The sequence below is a fragment of the Drosophila santomea genome, chromosome 2R (assembly GCF_016746245.2).
Source record: "Drosophila santomea strain STO CAGO 1482 chromosome 2R, Prin_Dsan_1.1, whole genome shotgun sequence".
Lineage (NCBI taxonomy): Eukaryota > Metazoa > Arthropoda > Insecta > Diptera > Drosophilidae > Drosophila > Drosophila santomea.
In genome coordinates this window covers 10,772,503-10,791,667 of record NC_053017.2, presented here as the reverse complement: position 1 = coordinate 10,791,667, position 19,165 = coordinate 10,772,503, and positions in this window count along the sequence as shown.

Sequence of the window (19,165 nt, the reverse complement as noted above, 5' to 3'; positions counted from 1 at the left end):
TTTTATAACGATTTTTTTTGGCCAGACCCGAGGGCCATATTTGAGCGGCGACCTTTTACACTTTTTATGCTGATTCTGGGAAAATTCTTCTGTCTTTCTCTCTGGTTGGGGGGAGCAATTTTTGGACGTTTCATGATTTTTTTTACACTTTTTGGTGGGTGACAACTGCACAAGAAATCTGAGATTGAGACTTGGGGTTTTCCTTCATTAGTTAAATAGCCGTGGTCTAGGCCAATAGTCTGCCTGAAGCTATTTGCTCGGCTTTCTGCGCAACTGAAGGGTTGTTTTTGAATTTTCCGCATTGATTTAAACAGGAAAAAGATTGGGAAAACTCTCATCAGGATGGGCACACAAAAATGTGTACCTGAGGCGAATTTTCCCGAATTTATTCCTTGTATCGAATATGTCAGAAACAGTGCAGACGCAGCATCAATCGTTTGAAAAGGTTTCAGGAGCAGGAAACTTCACAATTCTGTTTGAAATAAGGGTAAAAGGTGAAAACGGAACTCGAAGTTTCCTTCTGACAAGTTCATCAGCATTGCTTGCTAATACAGGAAGTAATTTGAAATGAAATTCAAGGAAAACCCGCTATCCGAGGTTTATTTAAAAAATGTATCGACTAGTTAATGTAGTTTATAAAGGTATATTGGTACAATAAGCCGTCACAGCTTTACGCAGTAATTTTCTCTATTGATTTTTAATAACAACGCCTCAATGCTTCCCCTTGAAATATTAACATCCTTAAAAACAAGCTTAAGCCGCTTTCATTTGCTATCTACAAAAATCTTCGAGTAAAGGGTGCGAATCCCTCTTTTGTTGGTAAGCTCCAAGCCATCAACTCTGTACACAATTCCCTAATCTGCCCTAAATCGCATTATAAATATTAGAAGCATTCCCCCATTCCGCAAACCCCTGCGTTCGTGCCAAACCCATTTGCCATGATTAATTACAAGGTATCAGTACAATTTTGTTATCCCATCAACTTCAGGCAACTCTGGTCATGTTTCCCCGAAAAACTCTACCCTTGCCGCATTTCTACCGCTTTTTCAGAAAGTATCCAACGATTTTCAATAAGCAACACAGCAGCACAGGGCAAAAACCGCATCTTGCTTCAAGCCAAGTTGGTGCCTAATCCCCCCAATCAATCTGTTGACCTTCAACCCAAAATGGCTTTACACATACAGCACACAGCAGCTACACATGTACATACATACATACGAGTAAATGCCGAACTTAGTCAGGCATGAAAACGTTTTCCCATTTGGCAGCAATTAAAGAGCTTCAAATGAATTTATATACACATCCATAAATTAAACGAGTCCTTGCGCCGCTCGCTCTTCATTCATTTCATTTAAGTTAATTAGATTCAATAATTTTGAGGCCTACAGCGTAGAAATGCCACACAGTCCGGCTATCCAGAGAGCCCTAAGTCGAAATGGCTGCTGCGTGCCCGAAATTTCTAAATAGCCAACATAAATTGAGATTTATATGGGCGCTTAGGTGGCCATGATGGCCTGGTTCTTGGTCCTTCTCACCGTTCTTGGCCCCATCCCGATGCTGCTCCTGGTCCAGGAGCAATTGAAATTTGCCAATTTCGTAGATTTTTATGTGCATGCACTAAAAATGAAAATTTAACGTGCCCATAAAGGGACGGCATGTAATGGCTATTGGACTGCTCTGTAATTATGGTTGAAGATATACCCTATATAGGCAAGAGAATTTCAGTCATGTTTATAAACATAATGTTGGGAAATTGTAAGCGTAGTTTATTTTAAATTTAAGAAAAATATTGGACTTAAGTCATTTGCAATCGAATGACAAAATGTGAAATTTATCATAACCGTAAGTTGTATAATTTTGTAAGAGTTTAAAATGAAATATCGTTTATAATCTTAACGTCCATTCGTTTAACAATAAAAAAGGTCTACCATTTTTTCCCTGCCTACCCGCTTTTCATGAACTTTTCACAACGGAAATCCAAAAAGTTGATGGATAAAGCACAGAAAAAGAGATAAAAATTGGCTTCGTATATTAAACGCTGCGGAAATTGTTTCATCAATTTGTTAATAAAACGCTCATACGGGCAGCCACAGAGTGAAGGAGTAAAAGAGACGGAAAAAATGCGGGACAGAGGCAGCAGAGACAAACGTTTGACTTAATAAAATAAATTGTATAAATTGAAGTCTGTCATTTTGAGATTCCCAGGCGTAACATCACAGCCCCTCACATAAAACATAACAAATTGCATGAAATTTACGTGTGAGCGGGTGAGTTGGTCTGTATGTGCAAGTGTATGTGTGTATGGAATGTCCCTGGAAAACCCCCTGAAAATTGTCATGCATGGCATGAACGTTTCGCCTCAACTCCCCAAGTAAAATGGAAACTGGAGGAGCAACAAATTTCGTAGGCCTCCAGTCCGAATGGCAGAAGACAATCAAGTCAGTCGCAGGCGACATTTGCTCCTTCGCTTGTAAGTGTGTAAGTGTGTGTGGCTGTGTCCCTGCCACATCCTGCTGTTGGCCCTATTCCTGTGACACACGAACTCAGCTAGGAAAACACTGTGCTCAGATCACTCGGCTGAAGATGTTGCCAGGCGGTGAGATTGAGTTGTCTTGACGAAATTAAGGAGATTTCAAGCCGGAAAATGCTTTTGCAGAATTTAATAAGACGCTTAGGACGCTTACTTATTACATTTATAAATGTCCTTGTATATCTGGAACTAATAAAAATGCCTTGACTTATTTATTAACTTGAAAAATGTTGTTACTTAATGTTTTTTTTTTATAAATCTAGCAGATCTTAGTATTAAAGGCCGGATTAATTGACGTCGATAAGAATGATGTATGAAGATAAATGCACCTAATTCTCACGCACATGGCCGTTGTTTTCAAGTTGATATCATTTATAAATCAACTTTATTCGTGCCCATCAATCGTCCTGGCATAGATAGACTATTTTTACGTTTATTTGTCTCTCTATCTCTCCCCCATTCAACGTACATGGTACATCGGAACATGCTGAGATAATAAAACTTATAGCAGACAATTTAAGGCAGAGGGGCTACGAATAAAGCGGAGGCTAAGTAAACTGAAATGGACTCGCAAGACTCACGTGCGGATAAAAATAAAGGCAGAAAAATGACAAAGGCGGCGGAAGAAGCCACGTGGAGAAATGGAGAAAGATGGAAAGTGGAAAGTTGAGCAGGAGAAAGCCGAGAGCAACAACCACAATGGATGGATGCAAAGAACAAATACAAGGAAAGGCACGAGCTTGCAATTTAATACGCAGATAAACACACACAAAGAAAGCATTCAAGTGGGGGAGTGGAAAACTCACCGCGAAAAAAGGAAACACTCTGATGTGAGGAAAAGGCCAGTGAAAAATCATAAAATAACTTTTAGTTTGAAAAATCAAGAAGAAATTCCTCTTACTTTAAGAAACACTTTTAATTTATTGCAAGTAAGTAGATATCGCTCAAAGTTTTATTCATTCATTCCTCGAACCTCAACCTTTTCTAATAAACTGTAGCATACTTCAAGGCGCCATCTTAAGAAATAGCTAGCATTTTCTGCCAGTGCTCGAGAAGAGGAAGCGAAAAGAACCAAGGCAGATAGATAATGAAGTCGAGCATGGCACGCACATGTCTAAATTTATCCACGAACTAGGTAACCCCGCCCCATGCCTCCCCCGCCGCCCCCCGCAGATCAAGCGATATCGGTTGAATGACACGACATGCGATGCCTAGCTCCAGGTTGCTGTTGCCCCCCTCACCGCCTCCAAACCCAAATACCGCCCACATCATCGTCGTTCCAGCGTTGTTGTAGTCGCGCTTGTTGCTGATTATGTTGATGATGCATGTTGTAATGTTGTAATGTTGTTTAGGCTGATGTTTTGGCATACAATTGCCAGCCGTTCCCCACTCCACACGTATCCCACTTTCCGCGGACAAAGCAAAGCCAGGCGAATGCAATTTGTAGCAATTGTATGGCATTTTCCCCTTCCCTGCCCTCCACCCCACCGAAATCCGAGCCTTCAGCCATCTTTGATGGGTTTGACAAGCTCTCCGGGGAAGCAATGGATGGGGTTTGCTGGGGCTTGCCATGCGAGAGGTTATTAATATTTATACGGCTCTCTGCGAAAGCAGACAGCTAAAGCAGCCGCAACCGATTAGAGCGGGCGTTTAATTTGCGGACGGTACAATGGGGCGTATGAGCAATGTTAATGTTGATTTGGCTCGCCATCCATTTCTCTCGGAGCTAAGTAGTTGACTAAAGGCTTTAGCTTTAATCGGTTTATTGAGAAAGTGGTAGCCTCTCTGAAGCATTCATCCAATCCAATGCTCAATATTATTACTTCCGTAATAGCAGCGACTAAGAAGTGTTCTTACGCCATCTATCATTCCATCAAATTTACAAATTGCAAGTCATTAATTACTCAATAAATATTTCATATTCATATATGTAAACCAAAGACCAAACCGACAATTAAGGACTTCGAGCATTCTGCCCCATCTGCCGACCTCTTTCAACTTCGAGTTTCCACTTTTCCCTGCATTTTAATTGCAAATTTTCCACAGACTCGCCGCAGATGTGTTGACTGAAGAGCTTAACTCAGACTTGGCTGCCGAAAGAAAACTTTTGAGACTAATAAAAGATTGCTGATACGTGCGAAAGAAATATTCATGAAATTTCATGAAAATTAAATTAAAAAACTTGTTTCAAGTAGCGGTAAAGGGAAACGCTGCTGCTGTTGGGTGGAGATGGAGATCTTCCTTCGCGTAATAAACAAGTTAAAACTCTAACCATAATTTGGTATAATATTTTTTTTTTTCTGTTTTTGCCCAGAGCTCGTTGCAAGTAAACAAGAAAACAAAAGCTTCATAAATTCAAGCCGCAGCATATGTGTTCTCCCCCAACCGCTTTTCCAACTATTGTGGTGTTGGCTACAGTTTATGGAAGTTTTTCCCCTATTTTTGTTTATTTTTTTTTTTGAGTAGCTTCCTCAATTGCGGCTTTTGGCTTTGGCAACATAGTTAAGATACAAGAGCCAAGACAGGACGGTTTTCCCGCATTTTTCCCGGCAGTAGGCAAAGTTTTGCTTTTACACTCAATTACAATGGTGAAAGTTTGACAGGAAATTACTGTATGGCAAAGTTGTGAGTATTTTTGTAAGGCTTTTTTAGCTCGCGAAGATCCACAAACCAAAGCTACATGGTTAATATGATATTAGATCGTACAATTTCGATACAGAATTGATATATAATCTGCATGAGAATTGAGTGAGAGCAGCCAGTGAGAAAACTAACAACATTATTTGCCGAATAATCCACGGCGGGAGGGAAAATATAAGTGACGGAAATTTCCATAAATCAAAGCTATTCGTGCATATAAATAAATCAAATCAAAGGCTGCATAATCGCAAGAGCAAATAAACATTGAGAGCGTTGCACAAAGCTGACACGGATACAAATTTATTTCAATATTTGCTTTAACAAATTGCTTAAAATCACAGCGCACACAAACCCACCGCACACACACGCAAACACACACTAAACACAAAGAAATTAATAAAAATTTATTGCATTTGAATTTGGCGCTCTCCATCCCAGCTGACATAAAACAATTACTGAGGCACAAACAAAATGGGGACAACGAAATATTTTTATTGCAAATGGAATGAAAACAATTTTGATGCGTACGCATAAAAAATGTAACACCCCGAAAAGCAAAATAAAAACAAAATGCGTTTTGTTTCGTAAAAAGCCGTCGGGCATTTTTTCACCTGGAAAGTTTTAAAAATATTATAAATACATTCCGCATATCGTGTATGCAAATGTGTGCAATGTGCTTAAGGTGTTTCATATATTTTTGATCGCTTTATTTGAATATTTTTTTGCCAATGAAACGAATTTAAAAAAGGGTGTGGTAAAAATTTGGTAGAATGAACAATTGAATTGTGTGTAATGTAAAGTAAATGAAGTAACATACAATAAATCTCAATATTTGCAGATCGTTATTATTCTTTTAAATAGCTGAAAACAGATGTGTTGTAAGTTTTTATTAAGTATTATTTTTTAAGTAACTGCACAGACATCTTCAGTTAAGCAATTTATATTTGCCTCGTAAATTAAGCTTTGTGTTGCTGTAGTTTACAACTTTTAAGCCAATTAAAGGAGTACCTACTAGTAGATATTTTATGGTTACATATAAAAAGTCCTGGCCTTACAATGCGGATTTGTAGTTTCTGTGCATTAGCCCTCAACAATTTCGCATATTTGCTTACACACATTACAAAAATACATAATTTTCCTAATGTTTTTCTTTAATCAAACTCCAAAGCCAATTTAACATTCCGAAAACAACCCTCGATGGCCCAAAATGCCTTGTAAAGATGCAAAATGATATGTACACACACACACTCAACCAAACTATATATATATATATATATATATATGTGGCGATGCCACGGGCATGGGGCAATTACCCATCGTTTCATTATGAAATTTATCGTATTACGTTGATGAAATCACTTGAGGAGATTGGGGGGCTGTCTTACAGCCTGCGCTTCCATTTCGCTTAATTTCCCCATTGGCTGATGAATCTATATGGGTGTGTGGTGTGGTATGGTGCGGTGTGCATAGGCTTTTGTGGGAGCGTTGTGTGTAAGTCACATTTGCTGCTAGAATTGTTTCAGGGCCAGGATTGTGCGGCAGGCTCCACAATTACAAAAGGATGCGAAAGGGTCCTTGTGCGAGAGTCTGGGCTTGTGTTCATAATTACACATGAATTTCAATATCCTGCGGCAGCTTTGGCTTTTCTCCTCGAAAGCCCTTTGCCACATCCTTTTGCGCGCCGTCAATATTATTCGGCATCCACTCCCCACTTCCCCTCAACTAACGACATTTGCTGTGTTTGGCTTGACTTTAAAATGTTGCCAAAGGACTTTAACTAGGCGCAACAAAAGGGTTTTCCCATTTGCTTTTCCGCGCACTCCGACTTTCCGAAACTTTCCATTTCCTATTTCTATTTGCCAAAACTCTTTCCACTCCAAAATCTTTGGCAATTTTCGTGGCAAAGTTTTTAATGTACTCGCCTTTTGTGTTCTGTGGTTCTGTGCTTCTCAGCTTCTGTGTTCAGTGCTCGTTGTTTTGTATTTGTGTTTTGTATTTGCTTTCGCTGCCCGCCCCTGACAAGTGGGCGTGGCAGTTTCCTTGCGCCTTGTAATTGAGTGTAAGCGCTAATTGGAATTTTGATGAAGTTCGGTGGAAATTTGGCAACAGTTTAGGTCGCGGCAGCAGGACGAAGGGATTTCGGGGAGTTCGCAATTATGTAAGTAGCAGTTGGGAATGTTTCGAATTTCATGTGGTCGCTGATTGGAGGGAAAACGGTGGAGAGTGGAGAGGGTTAAGTGAGTGTGGAAAAGCTTCTTGTAGTCGCTCGAGTCGGGCATTAAGTATACGCCATGCGGAACGACTCGACTCCGTCTCGAGAGCTCGTGTGCTGGCAATTGATAACTCGCTGGCAAGAAAATTTAAGTTTTCGTACAACTTTCCACCGGAATCAGCCGAAAAATGCATATCAGCTACTAGTTCACCAAGGCCACAGGGGGAGCCAAGAACTTTGCTGCCAGAAGGCGTAGAACTCATAATGGACTCTTCTCGTCTTCTTGGCAGTTGCTCATGCAAGTTAGTACACCTAACAAATACCAAGACACAATGGGTACACCGGTTCTAAACCGACAAACATTAACCAATTCAAAAATGCTGTAGAGTGAAGTTGGTATGAGAGAAATAAAAACACAATTGTGGTTATCTGTCTGCTTATTAACTATATCTATCATTAGAAAAATTTTCCATTTATTATAGGAAATACTGCTTAATGTTGATGTTAACTCTGAGCCCTTTTTTTCCCAGTGCACAATCACGCAGCCAAACAAACAAGGAGCTGTCCTTGTTTCAGCTTTGCTTTTACGGCACTCCCTTCTGTGTTTCTGTGTGTTTGTGCTGCACCTTAACCAGGAAGTTGTGTGTCATAGGAAGCACTTGTGTGACATAATAAAAACTCTCTACCTGTTCCATGCCTTTTTATGTGTTTGGACCAGGTGGTCCTTTCTAAAGCACGCTGCACTTTGTGCTTTGTCAACAACAACAGCAATGCCATCAACGTCATCATCAACTGGAGAACCGCAAATGTTTTTTTTTTTTCCTAAGCCGAAGTCAGTAGTTCATACATGGGCTTAAGTACATATGTGCCACAGGACTTCCAGGAGCTCAGAAATGGAAAAAAAAGAACGCCCAGACTGTCGTTAAAAGCCTTCAGGGTTTTGGATGAAAATGAAGCCTGTTTGTGGCGCATTCGCACTTCATTTCGCAACAGAAGCTCAAAATGTACAAATGCTGTAAATATAGCTATTGAAACTTACTTATTTGCAAAGCTTGAACAAATTCAAATGACATGAGTGGAGTGTACAGTGAAGTTGTTTATTACCTTAAACTATTTCCCAATAAAGTGATTTCAGTCAAATCTAACATTTATGGTTTTTAGTTCCTTGACTAATTCCCGTACTAACTGTTTAAATATATTTCCTGATCCGATTGCTGAAATCCAATTTAGAAGCTAAAACAATTTCGGGCACCTGCATTCCGGTTTACGTTCATTTTGCAAAAATTTACATGCTGACTGCCAGAGAATGCAGTAATAGCTCCGATGGCATAGCTTTGTTGATACATAAAATGTATATTTTATGGAGTTATTTGTCATAACCGATTTAATCCGCTTCTGAAGCTCTCAAAAATGTTGCCCTCCGCAGCTTTAAATCTGCAGATGCCAGCAAATCCCAGGGCCAACAAGAAATAACCCCTGTGCATTTGTTTTGGGGTTGCATTTTCGTTGGGGAACGGGAAGCGCTAATTGAAATGTGTTTGCTTTTCCTTTGGGGCGAAGTGCAAAATGGAATTCTGCTTGACGGGCAGAACGAGTTGCTTTGATCAAAAAGTCCCTTCCTTTTGAGGTGCCCCGCTTTTTCCCCCCTTTTTTTTTTTTTTTTTTTTTTTTTGGTCTTTGCTTACTTTGAGCAATCAATTATCAAGTTACAGCCGCCAAAAAAAATCCATTTCCGCAGCAGAATTCGCGGCAATTAAAGTTTGCATCATGCGTTGTGCTCGGCGCCCCACCAATTTTCCTCAGTTTCGTTCCGAAATTTGCATAGTTCAAGGACTTCGTGCCCAACTGAACCACCCCCCTTTTGGTCCTTGTTCCGCCTTCGCCCTTGTTTTCTATTTCCCGGACTCGTGGCCTGAAAAGGCTCGCAAAAAATATGAAGTAAGGCCAGCTGGATAAAATTTAGGGTCATAGGGCGGCGTGGTTCCAAAATGAAATTGTTGCTTGCCTGCAAAATTTGATTATGTTGCGCGAGTGGTGTGTGCAATACGTCTGTGGAAAAAGGAGGTATGTCCTATGTACTGCCTACATTTGAGGGCCAATTTGGGAAATTGAAGAATGAATGATTGCCAAAATGTTTACAAATGGAATCTCAACTGTGGCAATGTGTTGCATGTGAATGCAGTAAGTCTAAATTGCAAACATCAATAACTCTGTGTATGCAAGGCAAACATTTCAAGCAAATGCAAAAATTTCTTAACTGCATGAATTTAATGCAGTTATAAACGATATCATAGGCTCTAAACTCTTTGTATATACATATAGGTTTTTTAATTGATGATTATTTTTTCATATGTAATTCCAATTTTACAATATTCTCTGCTATATTATGTATTGTTTTAGTGAAAATGTAAAAAGCCTGCATTGTTTGGCACAAAAAAAGGAGTTATATTTAATTAGAAGCCCTTAAAGGAATATTTCATTTACTGTATCGACGTTTGTTTAACAGAAATTAAATGGGTCGAAAAATCGACTGTGCTATACATCTTCTTTTCCTCTGCCCAGATGCCAAGAAAAATAGGTAATTTCATTAGTTTAAGTAACGTTTCGAACACACTCGCCTTGGTCGCTTTTGCACACCACCTCCACCCTTTGTAGTCCTTAAAAATTACCTTTTTTCCACAGTCAACTCATTCCCCCCTTCGATGGTTGCCAAAAACAAACACGAAAAAACCCGGTCGGAGAAATGCCCACAAAATAAGCTGCTGTTTGACCAGAACTCACAGCCACCCCATTCGCCCGCTCAAACAGAAATGGCGAAAAAATGAAAAGCGAAAAGCAAGGAGCGTGGGCGAAAAAAGGACCTTCAGGTGCAACAGCCTTTGCGGTTGGCTCCTTCGTCGTTGCATGTAAAAATCCCTTCAATGATTAATGTAATTTCACGCGCCACTTAACGTTATCCCTGCAAGGACATTATGCTTAATTGCAGCGTCAGTTTGAATTTAACTGAGATTGCCGCTCCTCAGCCTCAGCTTCAGTTTCAGTCTCATTTTCCTTTTTACCTCCATTGTTTCTGCGGTGGATTTTTCCTGGGCCTTGGCCAAAAAGTTGCCGTGCAAATTTATGAAAAAGATTTGCCCGCCTGCGGCTATTTAAAGTTAAAAGGGCGCACAATACCGTTTCCCACACACACACACGAGCACACTTCATTTGCCTTGGAACCGCCTTGCAGTTACCTTTTATGTGGCCATCTCGCTGGAAATGGGTTAATTGCATAATTTGCGAATTTCACGTGCAATCTGCGGTGCTCAGAGTTGGCCGGGTAAATAAGAAAAAGGACTCTGTTTTCAGGACCTGATGATGTGAACGGCGCTACACGTAGGATGGAAGTCTCATTAGCTGGTAATTGCGCATATTCGCCAGCTTTTCATCACTTTACTTCGACGACCTTGATTAAATTCCCCGATATACATATGTATATAGTTACCTGCAACAGATGGAGAACACATTTTTAATCAATAACAAGAATTACTATATACCAATAATCAATAACACGAATTATACCAATAATTAAAAACAAGAATTAAACCAGATTTATAGATGGAAATGGTTCTTTAAAAGTAGATACACAAACAAAAAATCGGTTTTGATTCAAGCTGTATTTCCTTAGCGCCATTTCAATTTAAATTTGATTCGGCAACAGCAGAGGCAACACGAAATCGATTTTATTCCAAGACCGAAATCATTTTCCCTTTTGGTTTGGTTTGCTGAGAAAAATCAACGAGGTAACCTTTCCACTTTCAATTTTTTGCCAGAAGCGGGAAAAACCCGAGCACAGGTCAAAGGTCTAATCAAAGTCCTGTGGTCTAACCTGCAATTCGGATCCCTTTGGCCCCACCCATAGCCAGCCTCCCCTATTCCATTGCCTCTGTCGATTACAGCTCAAATTTGCCCAGCTTTTTTTCCTTTATTTTGCCATGCGAGTAGATTGTCGTTTTATGAACTCGCAAGGACCTGCATTTGGGGCTTGACTTTTGCCTGTTTGCGGTGAGCATCTGGTGCTCTTGGCCTGGTCAATGCCAGCATAACAACAACGACAACAACAATAATAAGAAGAACAGCCACATGGACAACAAAAACGGCAAGAACAAGTTTATCTAAATTGCCATATAGACTCCTGCAATGTGGAAAACGGATCCAAAGCTTGTGGCCTGCGGTTAAGCTTGAACTTCTCCCAAACCCTCGAATCGCCCCACCTTCTGTTCATATACGAGTACGTATCTGGATCCGTATCTGAATCGGTATCTACGCCTTCGTTACGTATTTGCTTTTTACATGCTTCCTTTTCAAGTTGATTTGGGTCAATGCTGTTTGTTTGCCATTGTTTTCCTTTGCTGCCTTGTTTTTATAACTTTGGCAACGAGTTGAGTTCGCCTATCTGCTCTCCTATACCTTTTTTTTTGGACAAAAACACAAGACTAATTGGTTTGTTAATTAAAATTTTGTTGAAATAATTTCTCCTATACTCCCCCAGTGCTTGTATTTGATCTCAGTACAGTACACACATAGTGTTATCCCAAGCTTATCTCTGATCTCTTAGGTCTGTGAAAAAGCTTTTTCTCGCACAGAAAGAAGGATTCGTAAATAAGTTCACTTCACCTTTTTTTTTAATAGAAAAGCTGCATACTTTTTTACCTGCGCTGGAATGTTTTCTCATTATTTATGAAAACAAAATTGTGTTTTCTGTTTAGTTCGTTCTTAAGACTTTATCAAACTTGTTTCTTTGTGTAGCTGGTATCCATAACCAAAATTATTTTCTACATTTTTCCGGCAAGAGATTGCAGCAATATTTGAAGAGAGAATATGCAATGTTATATGCGAATATTCAATATTGTTTTTGTGGTAACAGAATCGACGTTTGGCTCGGAATTTCGATTTAATGGCTGCATAAGGCGCAATCCTTTCTGCAATATTTTTCCCCCAAATCCTTGCAATCAGCATTGTACATTCCTGGCCAAATTGCTATGTTGCTGAGATTAGCTCGGGCCAAAGCAGCAGCAGCAAAGTAGGCTTCACCTCCTGGCTCACCTGCTTTTTTGTCTGCCATCCAGCCAGTTTCAGGTGGGTGGATGAAGAGAGGGTGGAGTGAGAGGTGAGGTGGAACAGTGCCAGAAATAACTGTTAATTCGAATGCAAAGGCAACGTGCCAATGGCCTACGAGGACCAAATGTCAATGCAAACACAACGAGCTGTCTTTCTGCCACGCTGACCATTCAGGCATGGCAACTTGATTAGATATTGTTGCTTTGGCTGCTTCGATTTTTGGCTTCTCATGTGTTCCCGCTACACGGGAAAAAATTAAAGTTCATGAACTTTTAACGATTGAAACATGTTTAATACCTACTTTGAGAATACAAGCAAATGAAACACATTACACGAGTTGCTGTATTCTACTTCCCCTGGCCGCTTCCCAAAAAAATATGTTTTTATGTAATTTCTTGCAATGCAACTAGCAATGAACTAAGTTGCCATTGGCCTGTGTGTCAGTACAATATGCCATGCCATTGCCAATGCCATTGAATGTTCATCGACAGTAGCTACTACAGAGCAGCAGAACCAGAAGCATTCAAAAGGCACTGCAGATGTTTGCCAGAATTTGCATATTTGTTTGGCAACTTCACGTCGGAATGCATTAAAAGACATACAGACAGATAGCGGGACGATCCAGGACGAAGATATTGGGCAACGGAGAAAAGATTGCTATTCTTAGTCCTCCGGAGAGGTATCCTTCGGTTTGCACATAATAACATGTCAAATTGGCATGTGAACAGAAAGCAATTAAGCAGCATTTTCATGAAATTCACGTTGAAAAAGTTTACAAAATGAGTGCATGTTAGTTGCTCAAAGGTTGTTATCAATGACTTGAACTCTTTCAAACTACCCTCGTATGGCCAACATTATCCGCTTTCCCATTAAATATGCATGTAAATAATGAATTCACAACAGCAAACTGTAACTGTGAAGCCGTTTCATTGGCAAATGTCTATATAAATTGCACTTGATTGGCCTGGATTCAATTCAGCCAACAATGGCATAAATTAAAAGCATGCCCAGCCCTGGATCCTGCATCCTGGAACCGAATCCAAAAATCTGTCAGAAGCCCGAAGCTTTACGCCCCCAAGGCATATCACTCATACGCAGCGTGAGCCGGAGACCATTTGGCATGGCACCTTGTTGGTTCGGTTTGTTTGTCCATTTATTTGTGTGTCCTGTTTGCTCAACTGTTCTGTTCTGTTCTGTTCAGTTTTGTTCTGTCCTGTTCAGTCCTTTCCGTCCGGCGGTCCTTTCTGTTTGCTTGCCACTTTGCCATTATTATTTATATTTTTTCTTGTTATTTATTTAAATGCTGTCCCTTCCTCTCATTTGTGAAAATTGTCGCAGCAAATGATTTTATTTGCAAAGCCATAAAATTTACATTCACGTTTCTATTTGTTTGCCATTGTGTCCCGGTCATCAACAGGATTTTAGAGCACACGGAACAACTTTGGAATTTTTACTGCCACCGGAAGCTATGGACACGCCTAAGCGGCTTTGGTTGCTTTAAGTTTTGTCTTCTGGCCAGTCTAAGTTTCGCCTTGTCCGAATTTGCGAACCGAAAAGGGGAGCCTAATGACCTTTTGTACTTTGCCGACTGCAGTTCGGTATCTGCAGACTACAGGATTTGCACATGGGCACTAAATTTGCCCGGTTTTTGTCAGGATTTGAGCACATGAATAGCATGCAATATCTATAGAGGCTGTTCGTAAAATGAAATGGCATTTTTTTGCCAGCTTATAGAGCAAAGCCGTAAGTAGAATGATAAATATTTTAAGGGTTTTCAAATGGATTAAGCGAATGTACATCTTTGGGTTTTAATTTAAAAATTATATCCTTTGTTGAAACTTGATTGATCCTTTGCCGGGGTGATTAAATTAAGTCGTAATAATCCTTGCAAGACTAATCCCAATTTTGCATTTTAATAAATGCACATCAATTATATGAAGTTAAGTCAACGAACGTTTTTTGAATTATATCAAAAACTCTTTAAATAGGGAGATTAGTAAACGAGTCCGGAATTAATCCGATACTCAGTAATTTTTTATCTCGCCACAAGCTTGTATTTTTTCATCGATTGTAAATAATCCCAGACTGTTCTTTCGTTGTCCACTTCGCAGAATAGAGCTCCATATTTATTACCATATATATATAGTATGACTGTACATATATGCATTACGAGGATTGTTTGACCATCCACGGATCCGGTTCTGATGCGGATCCAGGCGCCACAGCATAACTAACTAATTAATATTAATGCACGGAGAATGCTAATTATGCCGGCACACAGATACACACGCTCACACACACACGCACGCACACACACACACACACACACACTAATACACTCGCAGGGGAAAGGAGAAAGCAAAACACAAAGTATTTTGCACACAATCGTATGAAACGTGAGCGAGAACTCGCAGAAGCGAAAGCCTGGGCCAAAATGGAAAAAGTTTTGCATTGAAATGCAAGCAAATTGAAATGAGCGAGGAGGGCTTGAAGGACTCGGAAAAGGGTGGTGATGGGTGGCTATGGGTGGTACTGGGTGCTAGGTAGATGGGCTGTGCTCGGTGGGTGGAATCTGCAAAGTGGCTGGGAGGAACACGTGTTGGCCATTTCAAAAATGTAAACGTCAGCGAGTCCATCACGGACAGGCAGCTCTCCTCTGCTCCCCCGTGGCCCCTTCTCCTGCAAAACCATCCAACTGCAGACGCTTATTTGCTTATTCATAAGCAAACATTAACTTAATTTCCATGTGTGGGAGGAAGAAGCGCCCGCTTGTGGGCCAGAACGAGATGGCCAGCCAGCGAGTTGGGGCCGAAACAAAAAGCTTTCGCGAAATGTGATTATCAGTGCTGGGCCAACAGCTGCCGACAGCTGCTTAATACAGCCGACTAAATATAATGGGTATGGGTTTTCAAGGGGGTTTCCGAATGACAGAGTTGCCAAGGACAATGGGCTGCGCCAGTGAGTACCAAAATAATGCACATAACGAAGGCGAGTTCTGAAAAAATGACTGGCAAGCGGAATAAGCTGATATATACTTCATGTTGGGTTTGGATTCATAAAAAAAGACATATTTCTCTCTACACTTTTTGAGTTTACGCTTAATTATTCAAACGCTTAAAGCAGCTTATAAATTATTACGAATCACTAGTGTACAGTGTACGTAATATTTTATATATTTAAATATGTGTATTCGCCACCTTGTCACTCACAAGCGAAATCAAGTTGAACAACTGGCTGCAAAACTAGGTGGTTGAATCCCCTTACAGGTGCGCGAAAATTGCTGCCGCACATGCAAAGTAGCCGCCAGAAGATTCACAACATCGCGTGCTGCAACTGCAACACCAACTCGGCCAACAACAGCAATGCGTCAGTTGGGCAAATAAACAACATCAACGGGGCTGAAAGTGATGGTGGCAGCCATGGAGAAGAAGGGGGGAAAAATGGATAGCAAAATTTGCCGAGCAAACAGCAGCCAACATCTATATAAATTTATAAACGAAACACACGTAGCAACGTGTGTATGTGTTTAAGGATAAAGCGCAAAGTTTACAGACACACGTACATGGAGGCAGGGGCGTAGCTAGCAAAAATGAACAGGATAATTGAAAATGTCCTTATACAGAAACCAATGCCTGACTAACATGGCTAGCAGGATCTGTGCAAAACACAGGTTGTATGCAAACTACAATCGTTACTACCCCTTTTATTGCGCCCCTGCTTCACATTGTGCTGTACATTGAGGCCATTTTGTTAATATTTAATATCAAATAAAGGCCCCAGAATGGTGCACAAGCTGCCGCCGGCAGTGGAATCGAAACCGAACTGAAAATGGATAACCAAGTTTTGAATAAAAGGCCAGACTGTGGAACCTGGAAAGCCCCACAGGGCCAGGACACATCCATCAAACTGACCGCAGACCGTCTCACATGGCGTATGAGCAATGCGAGTGTACGGCACTTAAATAACCGAGCTGCAGGACGTGCCTTAAACTACGTCCATTTATTCAACGTACTTCTGTGCCAGGTTAATGCCCAATTACTGTGCAAATTACTTCAAGTTCGCCTGGCGCCGAAAAACTTTTGTCCGTCTACATGCGTTTGCCATTAAAGTTTCACATTCCACTGTTACAAAAATGTTCAACTAAAACGTGTCTGCAACAGCTTCGGGTCTTGGCAGGCGCTTTAAAGGCTTTTAATAAACGTCAAAAATTGCTTAAAGTTTTCCCATAAACGGGTGCTGCTAAAATACAAGAAGTTCATTTCATTCGTGCATGGAATTTTGTTGTTTTTTTTTGTTTTGCAGGTGCCTGTGGCAGCCACGCAATTTAGCAAATTATCTAGATATTTTAAAGCTTCACTTTAGCAGGTGAAAATTTTGTGGATTTTTAATGCAGATTTGGGTTTAGGTTAATTTGCTATAAAGAATCTTTTAGATAAGTATCAATTTGCAATGTGTATTTCAGCTTAAAGAGCTCGTCGATTTTACCACTCTTAAAGCCAAAACGATGTGAAAAACTGAATCTAAAAAGTGAGGAGAAAAAACAAAGCATATGTCCATATCGCATGAACTTACCGATGCCGGCGGGACTCATCAAAAATATAAGAGACTGTCCGCCAACCCCGACTGCTGATCCCCTTTCGCGCTTTTAATTTTTTTGCTAACCAAAAAAGCAGCGCACTTTTGGGACAAATATACGAGTAATGTATGCAAATATTTATGTATTCATGTGGAGGTGGGTGGCGGTGGATGGTTGGTGGTTGGGGTGGACTGTGGGTGGTGCTGACTTTCTGGGCTGGCTAGCAATATGGCTTGGAGCCAACGAAAAGCGGACGCGAGCGCCGTGAAAATGGAAAATGGCAAACAGCGGACAGAGATTACAGTCTAGCGCCCGAAGGAGCGAGGCAAAACTTTTACTTTGACATATCACAGACTCGCACACACCCATGTGAATATTCAAAATGAAACACAAAAGCAAGGCAAAAGCCTGATGCTTTTTACTTTGACCGCCGTTGGGCACTCGAATTGCTCGAAATGCATATGGGCCCGCCTGCTTTTGTATAACCCCATTTTCCACATTTCCCCCACAACTCTAACCAATACAGTTTTCCATCCGTATTTGACTCGCTTTCTCTCTCTCTCTCTCTCTCTCTCTCCAGGGTGTGTTCGCTTTTTAGCCACAAAAAATGGCTGCAGTACGCGCAACTAAGCACACAACAAACTTTAGTCCACAAACAGAAGAGATGCGGTTCTCAATGCACGCTCACTTTGGCATTTGCAGCGGGTGCACTCAGAAAAATGACCAACTACAATCCGAAATAAGACATATCTAAAAATTTATTTATTTTCCTATCTGATCTCGCAGTTTATGTTTATTATTTCTATACAAAATATGTTTCAAATACCCCATTTGATAGAGAAACTTGTAAATACGACAGCTTTTAGGAACTAGATTTTAAAATAAGTTATCTTGTAGCTCTTTTGATTTTTTAGTATGTTAGGGAACGAAATGAAATAGGTTTTTTCCAATACATCCACTTTGACTCACACTTGCGTGCTGCATTGGCGTTTCTTTTGAGAGCAAAAATGCCTTTCAAAAAATCAACATTCAAATACGCAGCCAAGTAAAAGTGCGAGTGGTAAAAGCGCAATTTCCTCTTGAAATCACCGCTGCCTCCCTGTACTCCGATTTTCCCCACTCAATACCAACATTTTTTCCCCCACGCGCGCTGTGTTAGCCATACAGTGTGTAAACCGTTTCTGTGAGAACTTTGATTTGTGGCCCTCGAATGAAGATGGATTGCCGGGTCTGAAAAACAAGCGTACAACAGAACAAAGGACTTAGTGGAGCCTTCGGCTAAGAGTGTTTTTCCCAGAGAATGCTTAATGAAAACCATATCGAAAGTGCTCAACTGATCTGACTATGCTCAATTAGGCAAAGCTTTTTTTCAGGTTTAACAAGACTAGAAAAAACTCGCTACAGTCTCGCAATAGTTCAATTAGACATCTTTCTTTAAAGACCAAAATATTTGGATTTTTTCATAAACTCTACTTTGGTGCCGTTTTTAATTAAAAACCCAAAAGTCTGCCCAACCACTTCATTTTCAGCACTTACAAACAAAGTGAGCCGGTAAACTTTAAGCCATCTCCTGCTTTCTTTGTTCCGAATAAGTTGCTTACTTTACGGGCAAACTTTAAGCAAATCTGGCCTTAGCCACCATATGTTTATGAAAGCGCTTGGCTTTTGAGCCATAATTTCCAACAATTTGTTGAGCTGGAGGCTAGAGGGCCGTGCTGCTGCTGCTTTTGCTGCTTCTGCTGCTGCTGTGTATAAAATTACAATAAATCCTTGCATTTTAGCTGCAAATAAACAAAGATTTGCAGCGCAGAAAACGAAGTCTGAGCGCGCTAAAACAAAACAGAAGGAATCGGAAGGCCGAAGTATATGGAGGAGTATGGGGAAATGAGGCCAGGACGAGAGTGCATGCAAAGTAGCATTTTAAGTTGCCCGGAAAAGCGGAAAGGGCGGAAAACGTTGGGGGGGTTTTCCAAGACCCTGGGAACTGTGAACTGTGCATGCTTCTGGATGTTAAATCAACATGTAAGCATTTAATGCGGCGCTCCAAAGCTGAAAAAGCGTAAAATTCCCCAAATGACCATAAATTTCTGTGTTTGGCATCGCAATT